The sequence below is a fragment of the Lissotriton helveticus genome, chromosome 2_1 (assembly GCF_964261635.1).
Source record: "Lissotriton helveticus chromosome 2_1, aLisHel1.1, whole genome shotgun sequence".
In the NCBI taxonomy this organism is placed as follows: domain Eukaryota; kingdom Metazoa; phylum Chordata; class Amphibia; order Caudata; family Salamandridae; genus Lissotriton; species Lissotriton helveticus.
The window spans coordinates 258312249-258329921 of record NC_136059.1 but is presented as its reverse complement, the minus strand read 5'-3'; the positions used below and the strand labels follow the sequence as shown (position 1 = coordinate 258329921).

General features: G+C 46.8%; 1 non-coding gene across 1 annotated transcript; it reads right to left on the bottom strand.

Moving 5' to 3' along the window:
* Positions 1 to 16867: 16867 nt before the first annotated feature.
* Positions 16868 to 16995, bottom strand: LOC144820613 (U6atac minor spliceosomal RNA). Its single transcript, XR_013607890.1, has one exon. It is a non-coding gene; the product is annotated as a U6atac minor spliceosomal RNA (small nuclear RNA).
* Positions 16996 to 17673: the final 678 nt, after the last annotated feature.

Below are 17673 nucleotides of genomic sequence, written 5' to 3'. Positions count from 1 at the left end.
GCCCTCTGTTGGTTGTTGTTGCTGACTTTGGTGGGCCCGCGTCCCCTTTCTGTGTTTTACCAAGTGCGTGAGCTTGATTAGGCCCTCCGTTTGCGGCTCTGCTGCTCAGGCTCGTGAGTCCGGCTTTGTCCGGTCACGTGACTTTGCCGGGCAGATCCTGGTTCAAAAACAAACTTCACCACCATCGCTTTTTAACCTGGTCCGGCGGGAGCTGGGGGCACACGCATTTATTTATATATATAATTTTTATTAAGTAAACGAGAAAATAACAAATAACTATGGGATAGGCGGCATGGTTGTGGAGGTCATTATTTTGCTGCAGATCTTCTTATTTGGCAATGCAGACTTAATAGTCCTACACTCTTATCTAATAATGTTCCATTGAAGTTCTGCTGGTGGATAATTGACCACCCGCTGACTTGCCACATACTGACGTGATGAATACAATGGCCCAAATGTGAGGTTAATGGACGCCAGTGCACCGGCTGACCTGGACTGAGGGAAGCAACGGGTGAGCTCTGGGAGTTGGTGGGGGACTCGAATGACCCATTTGTAAATAAGGAGAGTCCCCCGGGGTGTGTCTCTGTGTCTGTGTCTGTGTGTGTGTGTGTGTGGCTCTGTGTGTGTGGCTCTGTGTGTGTGTGTGTGGCTCTGCGTGTGTGTGGCTCTGTGTGTGTGTCTGTGTGTGTGTGTGTGTCTGTGTGTGTGTTTGTGTGTGGCTGTGTGTGTGTGTGTGTGTGTGTGTGTGTGGCTCTCTGTGTGTGGGTGTGGTGCAAATGCAATAGGTCTCGTATTTGCGAGAGATTAAGCTATTGGGATTGTAAATGACAATGCCATTTATTGATCTGTTTTCAAAACCAACACATAAATAAAAAGTTTGTCATTTACAATGCCAATAGCTCTAACTTTTCCGAAGGCGAGACCTTTGCATTGTAAATGCTTGTTGTGTATGGAACCTTGTAGTTCTTACGGATGATTTTCATCCTGCCGTGAGAGTGCATTATCTTGCAGAGCCTGATGGGTATCATGTGAGACGCCAGGAAACAAAAGGCACCGTGCAAGTCTATGCTCGTGCTGTGCATTGACTATCTGGCTTCTGGCATTTTTTGCCTCCTAGATCACCGAGCAGCTACCAGTCCTCCTACCTGCTGCTCTTCCTGTAGAGCTGCAAGACCAGCTGAAGAACTGGGAGGCTGAGGGTGGGTGGGAGATGGGGTGAATGCATATTTTTCCAGAGCAAAAACTGTCACTTGGACTAAAGTGTCCCTTGAACCACACACTAGATCTGAGCAGAGGCTGTGGATGGTGTAACAGAACAGCCACCTTAACTAGTACATCCGACCCTCATTTCCTTTTTTCCTATATCTTTTGCTTATTAATTACTGTAACACAATGTGAACAATGTAAGAAGGGTTTTAAGACAACAGACAATGACTGATAGTCATTGAAGGCAAATAGCTTGTTGATTGTTGCAACCCCAATCTGTTACCATAAAGTACAGTGAGGACATACAACACAAATGAAATTGCGCAGAACCATAAAAGACCAAGAAACTAGGGCCAAGACGGGGTGGCTAAGTGTTCCATAGTATTGACTGTTGACGTCAGGCAGGAGGGGTATCAACAGAGAGAATAAATAACACTAAGCAATCCCATTATCCATATCATTTTAGGTGCAGCAAATAATCTGCAATAGGTTAGAGCCATACGTTGCAGGGAGAACATAGTCGAGGGATGTTATCAGAAAAACCTGGTGGGTTGACCTGTGGTAAAAGATTCCTAGTCAAGAGACGGACATCTGAAAATCTTGATCACTTATACTGTGTTTTATTGCTTTCTACCCAATCAGGTACCGCAGTTCTGCACCAGCTGAGGATTTATTTGAACCCACTCACAAGACTGGAGCATGGCAACCAGATACACTTTCAGGTCACCTTCCTGTTGTTGTGTTGGCTCGTACTGTCTCTCTAATCTAATGAATTGCTCTCACCAGCTCCCAGTGAATAGCCTTTGGATTGGCGGGTAAGACAAGCGGTGAGATGAAATGCATCACTGGAATCACACTGTGGTAAATTAGCGGGTACCCTGATGATGTGAGGTATGGCTGGAATCTGAGGACTCCACCTAGTGGTCACGCAAAGCTACTGCAAGACACCCTACAAATGCTTTTCCGCGGTGATTCATGCAAATGAAAGCTAATAAAACCCATTTTCGAACGGAAATGTTACAAAAGACACATTCTGATGCTAATATGAGTAAAATGGAGCCTGAACCTAAAGAGGAAGTTATGTCGGGTACATATATTTGTAACATTTATGTAAAGTGCATAAAACGTGTTACCCTCAGATACAAAGATACCCTCAAATACACAACCACCTCGGACCTGGACACCCCCTTCATGGAACACATGCACTTCAGCCTACAAAGCAATGACAGAGGCACCCTGAAGAGCCCCCTAGCATACAGACCACCAGCACCACAAAGCAACATCAGCAACTTCATCTCAGACTTTATCGTTCCCTTCAGCATTCACTCCTAGGACTTTCTAGTTCTTAGCAATTTCAATTTCCACCTGGAATCCCCTCCGACCACTACTCCACTTAACTCCTCGAGAGCCTGCACAACATAGGACTTTTCCAGCTTATGGCAGACCCCACGCTCAGCGTAGAACACACAAGCCATCTTCACATCCGGCTACAGCATCCGCTACCATTCTGCTTCACCGCCCACATGGACCGCCCGCTCCATCATCCACTTCAAAATCTCCATGCCACAAACCAACGCTCCCATCAGCATAAATGTACAAAGCCGAAACTAGAACAGAATAAGAGAAATGGACTTGCACAGCTCACATGAAACCAACCAACCCAACACCATCCAACAACCTAGCCAAGGACAGCACCAACTTCAACCAGTGTATCTGAAACTGTGCAGATGCTCTTGCGCACATCAAAATTCACAAAATCCGCAGAACCAACAAACAGGCTCCCTTGTACACAAACCAACAACGGGATTCCAAATAATACGGGAAACAGCTGAAAAGGAAATGGAGAGCCAACCACAACGCCTGATCAATCTACAAGGCCGCACTCAGGCACTACACCGCCTGCTGAGAGATGCCAAGAGATGATCCCTAACCGAACAAATCGAAGCCAGCTCCAACAAAGGCAAAGACATTTTTGCTATTATCAAGAAGTTCACTACCTTAAAAGCCTCAGGCAACCCCATCAATATCTCCCAGGAACTCTGCATCACCCTCTCAAATTTCTTCCACAGAAAAACTGAAAAGTCTAGAATAACTTCAAAAAAACAACCTGACCCCAAGGACATCACTAGCAACCTGCTCACCATCCACTCTGACACACACCTAACCAACTGGAGAACACCCGCTGAGGAAGTCATGAAAAACGTCCACTCCGGGGCCCACACCGACCCCTGTATACATCATATCTACAGTAGAATTAAATCTCCCCTTGGGAAATTACTATGTCCTATAAATTTACTTCTGTTCAAGCTACCAATCACCCTTCAAGCATATGTCACTCCATGACTATTATAAACAGAGTCAGTACCACAACAATATAAGGAAGCACATAGCATTTAATAGCTTGTTCACAGACACCTTTTTCAATTACAAATTGTTGCAATATATGTATCAAAAGTAATAACATGATCATGTCACCATCTTAAAAATTAAAAACAATATAGCTTAATAAAAAACAAAAGATTGATGCAAAATAAATTATCGAAACCCCACAAAATTAAAATAAAAGGGAGAGACAACTAAGACAGCAACCAATTGCCTATGGCACATGATATAATGCAGGGATCACCATCTATTGCATCAAGTTATTAGACAGATTTGGTGCAACTTAGGGGGACCTTTTATCAGCAAAGTCCTCATGCACATCATTAACTCCCCCATCGATTCCACAACCTTCCCTAAGACTGGAAACATGCCGCGGTCACAACTCTCCTCAAGAAACCCTTGGCAGACCCCAATGAGTTGAGCCACTTCCACCCCATTTTCTTTCTACCGTATCCAGCAAAAGTTACATAATAGGTAATCAATCTTCAACTCACCAACAACCTGGATAGCCACAATCTTCTCAACCACACCCAATCCAGCTTCTGTACCAACCACAGCAAAGAGACAGCACTCATCACCAGAACAGACGATATCTGTACCCTTCTGGACCGGGAAGAAACTGGCGCCCTCATACTGCTAGACATATCTGCTGAATTTGACACTGTGTTGCACTCCATCCTCATCAAAGGACTATATCATAAAGGCGTCCAAGGTAGATTTGCTCATTCCTCAGAGAGAGAACACATAGAATCAGACTCCTACACTACACATCAGAACCCAAGGACTTGACCTGCGTATTCCATCAAGGGTCATCTCAATGTCCGAGCAGTCCTCCATGACCAGATTCAATTTCACCAAATGCATGACCTGCGTAGTGGAAAGGATGAGAACCAGCTGCCTGAAACCCATCTCAGACAAGACAGAAGTGTTGAAATTTGGAAACAAAAACTTCCCCTGGGACACCACCTGGTGGCCATCAGAGCTCGGCCCAACACCTATAACCTCCAAACAGGCAAGAAACCTAGGAAGTGAGACAAAAACAAAAAGAACAGATGATGAATGGAATGCTGAACAAATCAAACATTCACCTCCGTCACAGATCTGGGTTTAATCCATTGTTTTGTTGCTCGCCACCCCAGTTTGAATCCAGCCATATGCAAATCAGTCTTGACCCTGCTCCCCATGGGACCAGTCAAGCCGACCGCCAGGGTAGGTCCTCCCTGGACCAGAAACAAGCTAGTTTGAATCAAGTGCCAAAGTGAGCAAGGGACCCATGTCTGGGCATACCCTGCCAACTTAAGGTGACAAAAGCAAAAAGAACAGATGATGGATGGAAAACTAAAGAAATCAAATATTCACCCCCAGTCAGAGATCTGCGTTTAATCCATTGTTTTTTTGTTTTTATTTTTGGTGGTTAGGGGGAAAAACATTGGAGCAGGAAAAGTGATCCCTTGGAGTGTTTACCTTCATTGCAATCTATACACTAATCTGCACACTAGGTGTGTCAATTAAAACAAATGCATAGCCCATTTCACTAGTGAGGCATCCGTCAAAATTGACACTTTAGTAGTAAAGGTGTCGCTTGAGTACGAAAGGTGATGCTTTGGTGGGAGAGGTGACGCTCAAGTAGGAAAGGTGACCCTTTAAGAAACGAGACGTTTGAGTAGAAAAGGTGATGCTTGTGTAGAAAAGGTGGCGCTTTAGTAGGAAACAGGCATTTTAGTCGGAAACATGCCACTTTAGTACAAAAAGTGATGCTCTAGTAGGAAACATGTTACAGCAAACAAATGATGGACGGAGTGCTGACAATACAAACATTCTCCCCCAGTCAAAAGATCTGGGTTAAATCCATCATTCTTTTTGCCCACTACGCCACCCCAGTTTGGACCCAGCCATGTGCAAATCAGTCTTGACCCTGTGCCCCATGGGAACAGTCCAAACTGAACTGCCAGCCCCAGGTCCTCCCTGGACCGGAAACAAGCATCCTGGGAGCGGTTTCAGGGTATGTCACCCTTCATCAGCTAGGCTAGCTTGAATCCAGTAGCACAGTGAGCAAGGGGTCCATGTCTGGGCATACCCATCCCACTTAGGGCAAAAAGTGTTACAGCAAACAAATGATGGACGGAATGCTGACAATGCAAAAATTCTCCCCTAGTCAAAAGATCTGAGTTAAATCCATTGTTCTTTTGCCCCCTAATCCACCCCAGTTTGGACCCAGCCATATGCAAATCAGTCTTGACCCTGTGCCCCAAGGGAACAGTCCAGGCCGAACTGCAGGCCAAGTCCTTACTGGACCGAATGCAAGTAGGAAACATGGAGCTTTAGTAGGAAAAGTGACGTTCTAGTAGGACAAATGATGCTGTAGTAGGAAATGTGACGCTTCAGTAGGAAAATTGACGTTCTAGTAGGAAACACGACGATCTAGTAGGAAAAGTGAAGCTCTAGTAGTAAACGTAACACTAGTAGGAAAAGTGCCACTCTAGTAGTAAATGTGACGCTCTGGTAAGAAAAGTGACGCTCTAGTAGAAAAGGTGATGCTCCAGTAGGAAATCGTGATACGTCCAAGCTAGAAATTATGCAATGGCTCACCCATGCTGCAAACTAGAAAGTGTGATGTTTCATTTACAGTCTTTTTGTCGGTGCTGGCTGGTGGATGTGTTTAGTGTGAGCTCTTGTGATTTGATGAGTTATTTGGTCTTGTTAGTGTCTCTGCTATCCCTGGTCTGTAAAGTTACTGTCATTTGTATATTGTAATTGTATTTTGTTAAGTTTTGTCCACTGTATTATCGGGTGTCTGTCCATTTAGGGGTTAGTAGTTTTAGGGGTAGGAGGTAGAATGAGCAAAGGCTACCCTAAACCTGAGAGACCAGAGCAATGGGAGAAGACGTAATACCAAATGAGTCGGAACTTCAATGTCCACCAACTGAAGCACCGATGCGCCGATGTTGTCAGCCAGGTGGCAGATCTCCCTGATCACCTGGGGATTGAAGTTGGTGGGCCTACCGGTATGTCCCTATATGCTACGAGCTCATTGGTATGTGGCTTCAGCACACATCTTTACAACGTTTTCTTCAGGAATACCCAGATGTGTATATGAGTTACTATAGCATGATACGGGCTAACCCAGTTTAAGGAACAGAACATGCCACAGGGGCCTGCTCACACAGGCATCACAATAGCAAAAACATCCATACAGTGAAGGAGAGGCCCATAGGTGCAGTGGGACCCATCCGGTACTGTGCATGGAGTATTGTCATTCAGACTGCTAGGTCATTACTGACTCCAAACTGCAGGAGGACACCCGGCATGTATGTAGCAGGAGACCGCACTCACATGTTATCAGGCCACAGGTTGCACTGGGTGTTTGGCTTACCCCTATGATGGGTAGATATGTGTATATTATGAAAAATGGTGATAAGTCCTGTACAAGCCTATTCGGGCCTTAAATGATTTTTGTTCATTCACAGTGCTTTGGTCACATTTAAGGAGCATGATGAGGAAGACAAACAAGAATGCACACTGCCTGACTTGTGAAGCATTATAAAGAACATGTATTGACATTAGAAGGCCCCAGCATTATCATACTATGCAGAGAATGGTCAGTCAAATTGGACTGTTCACATACCCATCAAAGCCAGGCACCCTCGCACCATGTAGCAAGCTAGGCTGGTCACCTTGTCTGCACTCTGTATATGTGATGTGTCTGATATTACCTGAATACACAGCAACATGGCTTGCATAGGTCCAACATTAAAGTAATCCAACTTTGCCTAATGCTACTACTCCAACTTATCGACAATACCAGGCATTTGTGAAGTCAATGTACTGTGCTTCCTATGAACAAGGAGTACATGTGCAGCATTCACAGAGAAATGTACCATCTTTTTGTCCTGTTGCTGGTCCAAAGGCATACACCCATGGCGAGGTGGCGACCTTCAGAGATCCCAAGGCTACAGTGAATGTCAACTTATTTTTCCTGTGCTCTGTAAGGATTGTGCATGTTACCGTCAATTGGCTGCAGTGAGAGAGATGAGTACGTGGTATAATAAGTCAGAAGAAATAAGCTTTACCTTACATGTGGAATCACAAAAGGAGTCAGAGAAAGTTGCATGTGCAAATGTCAGGGCCCAATTACTATGTGAAATTAATCCCAATGTATGCAGGCCCACATGATGGATGGGTCAGAATCTGATGTGCAAATGTTGCGCAAGCTATCGAGTGATTGCTCATGACACATGTACTATCACCTGTCCGAAAACCAAATGATGATCATTAGTTCAAACGTTTCTCTCACACATAATAGTGGCAGAATGTGACAACATATTACCAGGAATATGTGACAGAAATGTGGCATGGGATAGGCTGTGATTTTCCTGACACAGTATGTTTTCCCAAGTCCAATTTTGCACAGGACACAGATGTGGTTGGGATGTCACACATATCCCAGACAATACTAACAACTGTCAGCAGCACATCTAATGTTGGCATGTGCACAGAGAAAAGCTATTCAAATTTATTTGACCTCCTATTGTGTGTTCACATCATACCATGCACATGCCTGCAGAATTCGTTCCTCTGCCCTACCACATTTGGTACTGTCTGTATGTTTGAAGTTATGTCAGACATTAATACCACTCAAATAGCAAATTGTTCCGGGATTCATTCATGTATCTGTTGTTCAGTATCTAGTCAGAGTTTGAACTCCAATGGACTTGCTTGACCATCTGAGAAAGCCTGGCATACCAAAACATGATTCAGGAGTTTTTGGTACACCCGCTGCACTGAAATAGATATATCTTGTTGTTAATCTGTTCCTCATACGTTTAGAGGCCACGTTGCAGAGTAGTAGACTTTCAGACGGCAATATCTCAGCGGTTTCACACAACCACTGTATGACAGGGCTGACCTGTTGTGTGATGACACATGTTGCAACAAAGTTACACAGCTTGCTGGCCCTACCATTCCTGCATGTGTGAGATAAGGTACAGTCCAGCTTTGCCTTGGTGGTTAAATTTCTTTTTCATGATGCCTATACTGGTAGTGTTTTGACGTATTGACACCACTACTGTGCACATTGCACCTAGTCCCATGGGTGCCTGCATTCTCTGTGACCAGTAGTCAACCCACAGCTCCTGTGAAGGTGAAGTGGCTTTGCTCATGAATTAGTTAGGATCCTCCAGTCTACCTGCCTTTCACACAGTACACCATAGCACTCTGCCTTGTTGTGCTGCTGTCTTGCATGCATATTGTGGTTTCATGTGGGCAAGGATCCAGTTTTTCACAAATATCCTACACACCGCTATACAGCTTCTAACCTTGCTACACTGCAGGAATGTGTGAGGGTATGTACTTGCCCTTGGTTTTCTATTTGTTTATACTCATGTGAGTTTATAGCACACACAGTTGGCTCCATATTTATGGACAGTCGGCACTGTGAAGCAACTCTGATGGGATGAGGCAAGTCACAATAGGTAGATTGCTAATACTGACACTCCGGCCATTTCATCATTGACAGAGTAGGTTATCTGCAGAGTTTGACACATCTTTTTACTTAGGTAACCTCACTTGTACGTGTATATACCTCCTCCGACACACCTGATTTTGGGCAAGGCACTCAACTTACTGCCACACATTGATGGGACGCAGATATTACATTGGCTCTCATGTGCCTACAACACCAATAATATGCATGACCATATCCAATTGAATGACATGGCTGGCTGTTTTTGAGGGCCATGGAGTGAGCTGTAGCCCACATGGTAGTAATGCTGGAATTGGTGACATGTACATACCCAGGTTTGCCACACAACTAGGCCCATCCACCTCAGCCTCATACCAGCCGAGACTCCTGCTCTTTGTGGTAGCAAACTAGTTCATCCTATACCTTGACAGATCCCTGTTTCACGTCCTCCGACTTTGGCATATGTGACATGGTGAGACATTTCGCCTTCAAACTCCTTCCTGCCAAGTGCTACATCTTCACCCAGGGCCACATCACTTCTCTGTCATCTCTTCACAGCTGTAACACATACATGAGACTGTCAGACACAGCAGTGCATGTGTCATGTTCAGGCAAATTTGCAATACACATATCCTTTCTCACACCCTTGCTATGTAATGTGTCCCTATTCAGACACAGTGACAGTTCGACATGCTCAGCTGGCGCCCACAGTGCACTGCACTACTAGGGCTCCATCAGGGCTCCACACCATCTTTTGTTTCACCATACATGGTCCTCTGGTGTGCATCACCTGCATTCACCCCACACCTAGTCTGATTTTGGTAATGACAGGAGTTTTGACAGGTCCCTACAATGGGAGCTGACACCCAGGGCCGGCGCTAGGCATGGGCAGCATGGGCAGCTGCACAGGGCCTCGCACTCAGCCCACCAGCATGGGGCCACGCACTGGTGATGTGTCCTGTTATTTCCCTGGCGATCTATTTCAAAAAAAGGTGTCGCTTTGCAATTAAGGCCCCCTCCCCGGGCCTCTCAGGGATGGTGTCTGTCTGGAGGCATAGGGGAGGGAGGCGCTGCCTCAATTGCAAGGAGACCATTCACAGACACTGTGGGGGGCCCATTGCCCAGCATTTTGGCACCCTCACAGTTTTTACTTTTAGACCACAATCAATTCTCACACCTATCGGACTGAAGGGGTGGGAAATGCTTGTGGAGTAAAAGTTAAAACTGTGGGGGTGCAAAAATGCTGGACAATGGGCCCCCCACAGTGTCTCTGAATGGTCTCCTTGCAAGGGGCCACTTATCTAAATTAGAGGGGGCCTCGCACGTTCCCTTTTAGCCCAGGGCCTCGCAAATTCTAGGACCGGCCCTGCTGACACCTGTGTGCTCTCAAACCCCCTCCCCCCCCTCCGTCCCCCACGTCAGGACAGCTGAATGCTATGGCAATTTTAAGAATTCTCCTCCTCACTGAAGTTGCACTTCCTCTTCCTCTTTCCTCGGGAAACTGTCTGGACACACTGAACACTGGTGCTGGGGTTGTTGTTCTGGCTGCTGCTCTGTTCTTTCCTCTCTATGGCTGCCTTCTGAGAAGAGTGACAATGTTTTTTTTCAAAATTGACATTTGAATGTTGCTTGACACACTGATAAGTGACGCAAGGGTGGTTAGCATCACATTACCTGGCGCTAACCAGCCTTATATCAGTTTTGCTCCCGATGCGTCAGTTTCTGCTACGATATCACACCCATCCTGCGTCACTTTTTTTATTGCAGCCTGGTCCTTACGCTATTGTGTACCGTACCATACCATAAATATGGCACAACCATGTTTATTGGAGAAGTTGTTCCCTAATGTTGCACCATATGACGTGTTCTCAATCAGGGTTTATGTGTCAGTTGTATGTACCGTGAACCTGCACCATGTGTCACGCAGCATCGGTATTTGCTTCATGTACACCATCCATACAAATGCGAAAAATAATAAGACTATTGATTAAAAAAAACGTTCCAATGCATCACATGCATTTAAGCATAATTGACCATAGATAAGAAAAGGATATAAAAACATGACATCCTGGAGAACCATTGTAGTTGCAAATCCATATATTACCAAGGGTCCTGTTCCTGAATACAGGATGGCCCCGTGCAGCTTACCCTGTTTCCTGTCTATTTAGGTCTCGCCTATGCATCGCGCATGCTCTGCTAGGAAAAAGACCTGTAGCAATCGCTACGTTTTTTCTCCCAAAAACGTGCACGCGTTACACTGCCTTCAATCGCAACGTGTGCACGTTTGGCAATTCCCTTGCGGGAGCGAGCAGCTGGCGCCATGAGTTATCAATTATCGCGCCTTGCTGCTCGCTCCCGCAAGGGAATCGCGCAGGCCCCCTCCTCTCTTCCCCTCCCCGTGCTGCCGCGCGAGGCGCGGGCGCGCTTGCTTGTGCTTATTTATTTTGAACGCCACATATTTTTTTTTCACAAAATAAACAAGTTGCTCCTAATCTACCTGTTTCTTGAGTACATTTTTTATTTTGTTACACGTTTTTTTCTAGCACTTTCCTGTCTGATTTGTACTTTAGCACTCCCTGAGCTCGGGATAACCGAGCAAGGTTCGCAAACATCACACCAAAAATCCTGATCGCGCCCACTGTGGCGGGAAAACCTTATCGGTTGGCTGTCACCGTGGGGATCGGCTCCTGGCAGCAACCTGATTCATGTTTATCTGCCAGGCCATCCTCTCCAAAGGCCACCAGTCGGGCCCAGAATCCTCTCCTCTGCACCAACTCATGTCCTTCCCTCCCCCCAACCTCCCACACCTCCCCCAACACACCAAGGTTCCGCGTGTAGGAATATTTCACGGGGTGGTTTGTTTTGTTGCCCCTTTCGGCGAGAGTACAGCAATCCGCGATTAATCTAATGGATAACTTGAGGTCAGGTCAGGTGAGCGCAGACTTCTGGTATATGCTGACTGCCAATCAGGAGTGCTAGCACAACAATCTTAGATCTCGTGCCACGTCGAGCCGGTAAGGTATCTCTGTGGACGGAGTGTCTACTGCAGAGATTGTGTAGCAGAGTTCACTAGATTATGCAACACGAAAAGACAAATAAAGTGGCATATTCTGTGGTTCTAGTTGCTATTGTTTTTATATTTTAAAACACTAAAATGCATTTTTGGCAAAAGTGTCACCTCATTAGTACCAGCTTAACACCTGCAAGCATCATTTTTAAGGCGACCAGTTCGTCTTTGACAGAGGCCTACCACGGAAGGCATTGACATAAGTAACTTTTGATCCTTTTGTGCGCAAAACATTTTTGTTGAAATCTGAAAGTAATGCGGCAGGTGTTGGATTACATAGCAAGAGCAGTAAGTCTGTAATGATGCAGACAAGGCTTCGGTTCCATAACAGCAGAGTTCCATTGGTCCTGTCAAAAGGTCATAGGTTGGTTCCAGAGTTCATGTTGGTAATGCAGAGATTTGTGTCTGAACTTCTGCCCACAGTTGGGAAACCCAATGAGACCCCTTAAGTAGTCTGCTGGATATGGGTTTTGTGTAACTTTCTCACTGGTGCCGGACCTCGTGAAGTAAGCCAGCGAGTTAAGGCACCTGCTGCAAGGATGCACAAGTATTCTTCATTCACTGATCCCAGTAAGATAGCACAGAGAGACCAGTGCACCTGTTGCAGAGATTTCCGTCATACATTTGCTGCACAGGGTCCCATCACAACAATATAGCTAAAAGGGTTGAATGGCAATAGCAGAGATCTGTATGTCCAAGGAAAATAGTTCAGGTAGTTGTAAACATGTATCTGATCTGCTCTGTAGGTTCCAATCTCTGGTAGCTTGAGTGCCCGTGGCGAAGGCCTGTGTGTAATCTGCAGTGACCAGTTTCCAATTTTGGGAAAGTCTCTCTGTCGGATAAAACACCTGCTGCACAGATCTGTGTGGTACTTGCAGGTCTGAAGTTTCTGTCCTAGAAACATCTCTCAGTTGGTAAGCACCTGAACGCGACTCTGAGCGGAAGTCTGTTTAATAAAATCCAGTTAAGTCTAATCGCTGTACTTTTTTGTGATTTTTATCCATCATTTAAATAGAGGAGTTGACTGTATTGAAACTGAGTTAGGGAATGCATATCTGCATAAAATTAAATAAATGTTCACATATCTAACCCATTTCCTTACAACCAATCACTGTAAGTATGCCTGATGGTCAATCCTTTCCCATAACTGTAGTATATGAAGTAGTTATATTTTGAGTTACTTTTCTGCTGTTTTGTTTTATGTTTATTAGCGGAGCTCACCTACACAGCTGTTCAGCTATAACACCCAGCACACACGGCAGGAGGGCAGGTAAAATGTTGCTTAGTTCCCAAGCCATATGGCACCTGTGATGTATTGCCTTGCGGGAAAGGGGCAGGCTGCTGCAGTATTGTGGCAGGAGATGGACAGAACTTTCAAAACACTCTGGGGTTGCAAGTGGACCGGATGAGGTACATCTATCATTTCAGCAGGCACAGCAAGGAACAAGCACTGGCATAGCCAATGGGTCTCGCCTTTGGACCGTGTACGTATTTAATCATGCAACACAATATCCTTGGTGAAACATCAACTGTTGCATGGCTAAACACTTATAATGTCCCAAAGGCGACACCTATTGGCCATGCCAATGCTTGTTTCAATTGCCTTTGTTTATATCGCCACACTCCAAAGTTCACCCAATGGTGCTTTTACAAACACCTCAATAAATGGATACATGAATACCCTGGTAGGCCAACAGTGTTGACCTCTATCCTACTCCTTGTCCAAGCCTTGGCAGACCGGCCACGATTTTATGGGGCAGAATTATGCCACGTGCATGATTGAAGGTTCTTTGGAGCTGCTGCCCTGATCTGCAGCCTGTCTCTGGATTTCCGCTACTGTTCCTTAGTAGTTGCATCGGTACCCTTGCCCCGCAACCCTCCACCCAAATAATACACAGACAAGTATGTTTGGGAATAAAAAGTTGCAGGTTTATTTGTGATACAAATAACAAAGCGGGTTAACTGATAGGCGACCCCTCCACCCCGCAACCCCTTGTTGCAGGGTGCCTGAATTCGAGCCAAAGAAGCAGACACTAGTGGCCCCTGGCCACGTGTCGACCGGGGAGGCAAGCCTCCCCCCGGTGGACCTACCGTCCACCTGCCCCGCCCACCTCTGAACAAGGGAGAGTCAACTCACACCCTGCCCAGCTAGGAGGGGCGTTATTAGCAAACCCCCGGTTGCTCAGGTTACAACCGCCCTAAGGACTAACGGGGTGCCGTTGAACCAAGTCCCCAAGAAGGGCCCCTTAGCTATGTATGACTCAGTATGGTGCCTCTCGCACTGCGGCTTCAGGTCCTGTTCCTGCGCCTGTCCTGTATGGGGGCCGCCATGTAACTCCTCCTGCAACCTGGAAGACAAGAACAACATTACTATTGCCCCCTCCCCACTTCCCCCCTTCCATCGGGTGAGCGGTAGGGAGGGGAGAGAACTTGCGGGCCTCGCGTCCGGCGTTGTGGGGGGGGAAGTGGGGGAGCGGAGGGGGCTCAGGGGTCGCGGCTGGGCTGGCGAGGGCAGCCGGGAGTGACCAGTGGGTACAAGGGGCAGCAGCGAAGAGGGCGCCAAGGGGCGAGCGCGTCCCATATAGTCAGACCGGAAGGGGGTGTGGCCAGAATGTCTGTCCCCGCCCACCCACCCTCCCCAAGGCGGGCCCGCGGTTCCCTGCGCACTACTACGGGGTTTGCCCTCCTATGGGGTCCCCTGCAGGGACCGCGGGCCTCCCGCATAGTAGTTGCATCGGTACCCTTGCCCCGCAACCCTCCACCCAAATAATACACAGACAAGTATGTTTGGGAATAAAAAGTTGCAGGTTTATTTGTGATACAAATAACAAAGCGGGTTAACTGATAGGCGACCCCTCCACCCCGCAACCCCTTGTTGCAGGGTGCCTGAATTCGAGCCAAAGAAGCAGACACTAGTGGCCCCTGGCCACGTGTCGACCGGGGAGGCAAGCCTCCCCCCGGTGGACCTACCGTCCACCTGCCCCGCCCACCTCTGAACAAGGGAGAGTCAACTCACACCCTGCCCAGCTAGGAGGGGCGTTATTAGCAAACCCCGGTTGCTCAGGTTACAACCGCCCTAAGGACTAACGGGGTGCCGTTGAACCAAGTCCCCAAGAAGGGCCCCTTAGCTATGTATGACTCAGTGTGGTGCCTCTCGCACTGCGGCTTCAGGTCCTGTTCCTGCGCCTGTCCTGTATGGGGGCCGCCTTCTCTTTTTCCACAGCCCTGGGCGTGGCACCCGCTGCGCCCAGAGCCCCCACCACCTAGCCTTTAGTCCTCTTCTTATCTACATCCGGCTGTTTCTAGAGCCTCCCCCAAGTCCAATAGGAAAATTGCCATCCCCACTTTGAACAAGTGCACCCCATCGGATTCCCAGCATCCAATAGATTGGCGTGCAGCAAGCCATGTCTAATGAAACCTACCCCTCTCTGCTCGTCGAATTTGCCCTTGCTGCGTTTACTCGCCTGCGCGAGACTGCTATCGCCTCCTGCGCTATTGCCCCATGCCCAATCGGTCTAGGGGAAATTTCTGACCAGCATATGTTGCACTTTCCCCATTCACCGCTCAAGGTGCTCAAGTCTTTCCTCATTGTGTCTAGCAGTCGCCTCTTGCCTAAGGTCACCAGGTCGTTATCCCCTAGGTGCCCCACTAGGCTGTTTGGCCTATGCCTGTCTTCCTTCAGTAGCTTACGCAGCGTCCCTATCAGAGCCACCCAGGGTTATTTCATACAACACACGTATGACGTTTAAGGTGGGTCATCTTACAGGCGATCCACGCAGGCAGCCCCTCGCTGTCCCGCATGCCTAAGGAGCCATCATGCACGGCGAGTCGGTATACTCCCGCCCCCCTTAGGGCTGGTTACCCTCCTTAGTCCTAAGCTTACGGGAAGGCGAGCTCGGCGCTCCTGCATAGGAAATAACCTATGGCCTTTCCGTCAGGGTTATAGCTGTAATTCACCAACAGGTGATCTGTATCTACATGTCGCTCTCGTCTAAACAGGATCAAATTGCACCTTTGCGTGTTTGAGTGGATTTCCTGTCATACCCTTCGCCTACCCCCAAATAATTGGGGTCCAGATACTACAGGGGTTGTTAGTATTTCTTGTTACCCCAGAATGAAATTTAACAATCCGAAAAAACGCTTTCTGGCTCTAAAATTTCCTTAACTCTATCTTGTTCAAGAAAGCAAAGTGATGGCATTATGAAAGTCATCCTGTAGCCAAAATTATTTACTTGCTGCGTGAGCACCGTAGCTGTAATAATATGCAATGAATGGCCAGGCAATGCTGCAAGATCCCTATGGTGCCAGCAGGCTATTGGAAATTGGTAAACACGAATCTGGGCGAAATAAATGGGCACAGTCCTAAGTCGTCGTGATAATGCAACATGCCTGTTGTTACCCCACTTACTGTGGACGCCAATCGAAAGCTGATTGACACGATGACTATTTACATGCATTGTGCTAGCGCAATCGGACCTCACACAATGTTAAAAATATCGCTGGGATAGGGCATGCCTTCAGTGAAAAGCACATCATGTAGCCTGCAGATGACTGATTCGTATATTGTAGCTTGTTACTTGCAGCTCACAACTGGGATCCTTCTGATCTACCACTGTGGACTATGAAGGATATGGGACTCTGTACCTTGTTAACCCCGCTGTCCCCTGTAACACATCATGCATATCTTATTTACCCACTACACGATGTACATGATACCTCTTCCATCCTGCCTTGTGATGCGTGGTGCTATAAAGAAAACATGGTTAGACGCCACGACGTAAGTGGCAGTGCCTTAACCGTATATGTGTTGTAAAGGCCACTAGGACCTCTTCCATCCTTGTCAAGGGGGGTGCTAACCTTCTCTCCTTTCATACAACACTTGAATTAGTGCTCATTAATTTGTTATTTGGGTAAGTACCGGGACAGCCCAAAGACAACTGGCATTCTTACCGTGCCTGCACATATCTATGGAGTGCGCAAAATCAGAGGCATGTCTGCGGACTAAATACATGTCCCTTGAGCCCTTACCCTGTGCGAGAACGCATGCGTACTAAAACAGCGGGGAAGACCAGCAGTCTTAAAGTCTCCTGATCCATCTGAAAACTTTCACCTACCAAATTATTTATTTGTTTTCCCTAGGATATGTCTGCGGGATATTGAAAATCTCACTGGAGATCTCTGAATAGCTGTTAAATATGCCCTAACTTCTACATTATCAATAGCTCAACTCTCCCTGCCACTATAGTCACCGGAAGTACAACCCGGTATAAATTCGGGCTACGGTATGGCAATTTGGAACTGCACATTATTGTTTATGCATGTATAATGCTTTCCTCAGCTAAAAGATTATTTGTAATACCTTAAAATTCGGTATTTTTAAATACTAGACTTTGACAAACTAATACTATACGGAGCACGAGCGCCAGGGCAATGCAAGTCTACTATGTTGTGGTTAGTTGTAGCCATGGCTTGGTTTTAATGTTGTAGCATGTTGCATTGCTGCCAACAATTTCCACTTTCTCCCCTTATATGCCTAACTTAGGCTTTTCACATTCCA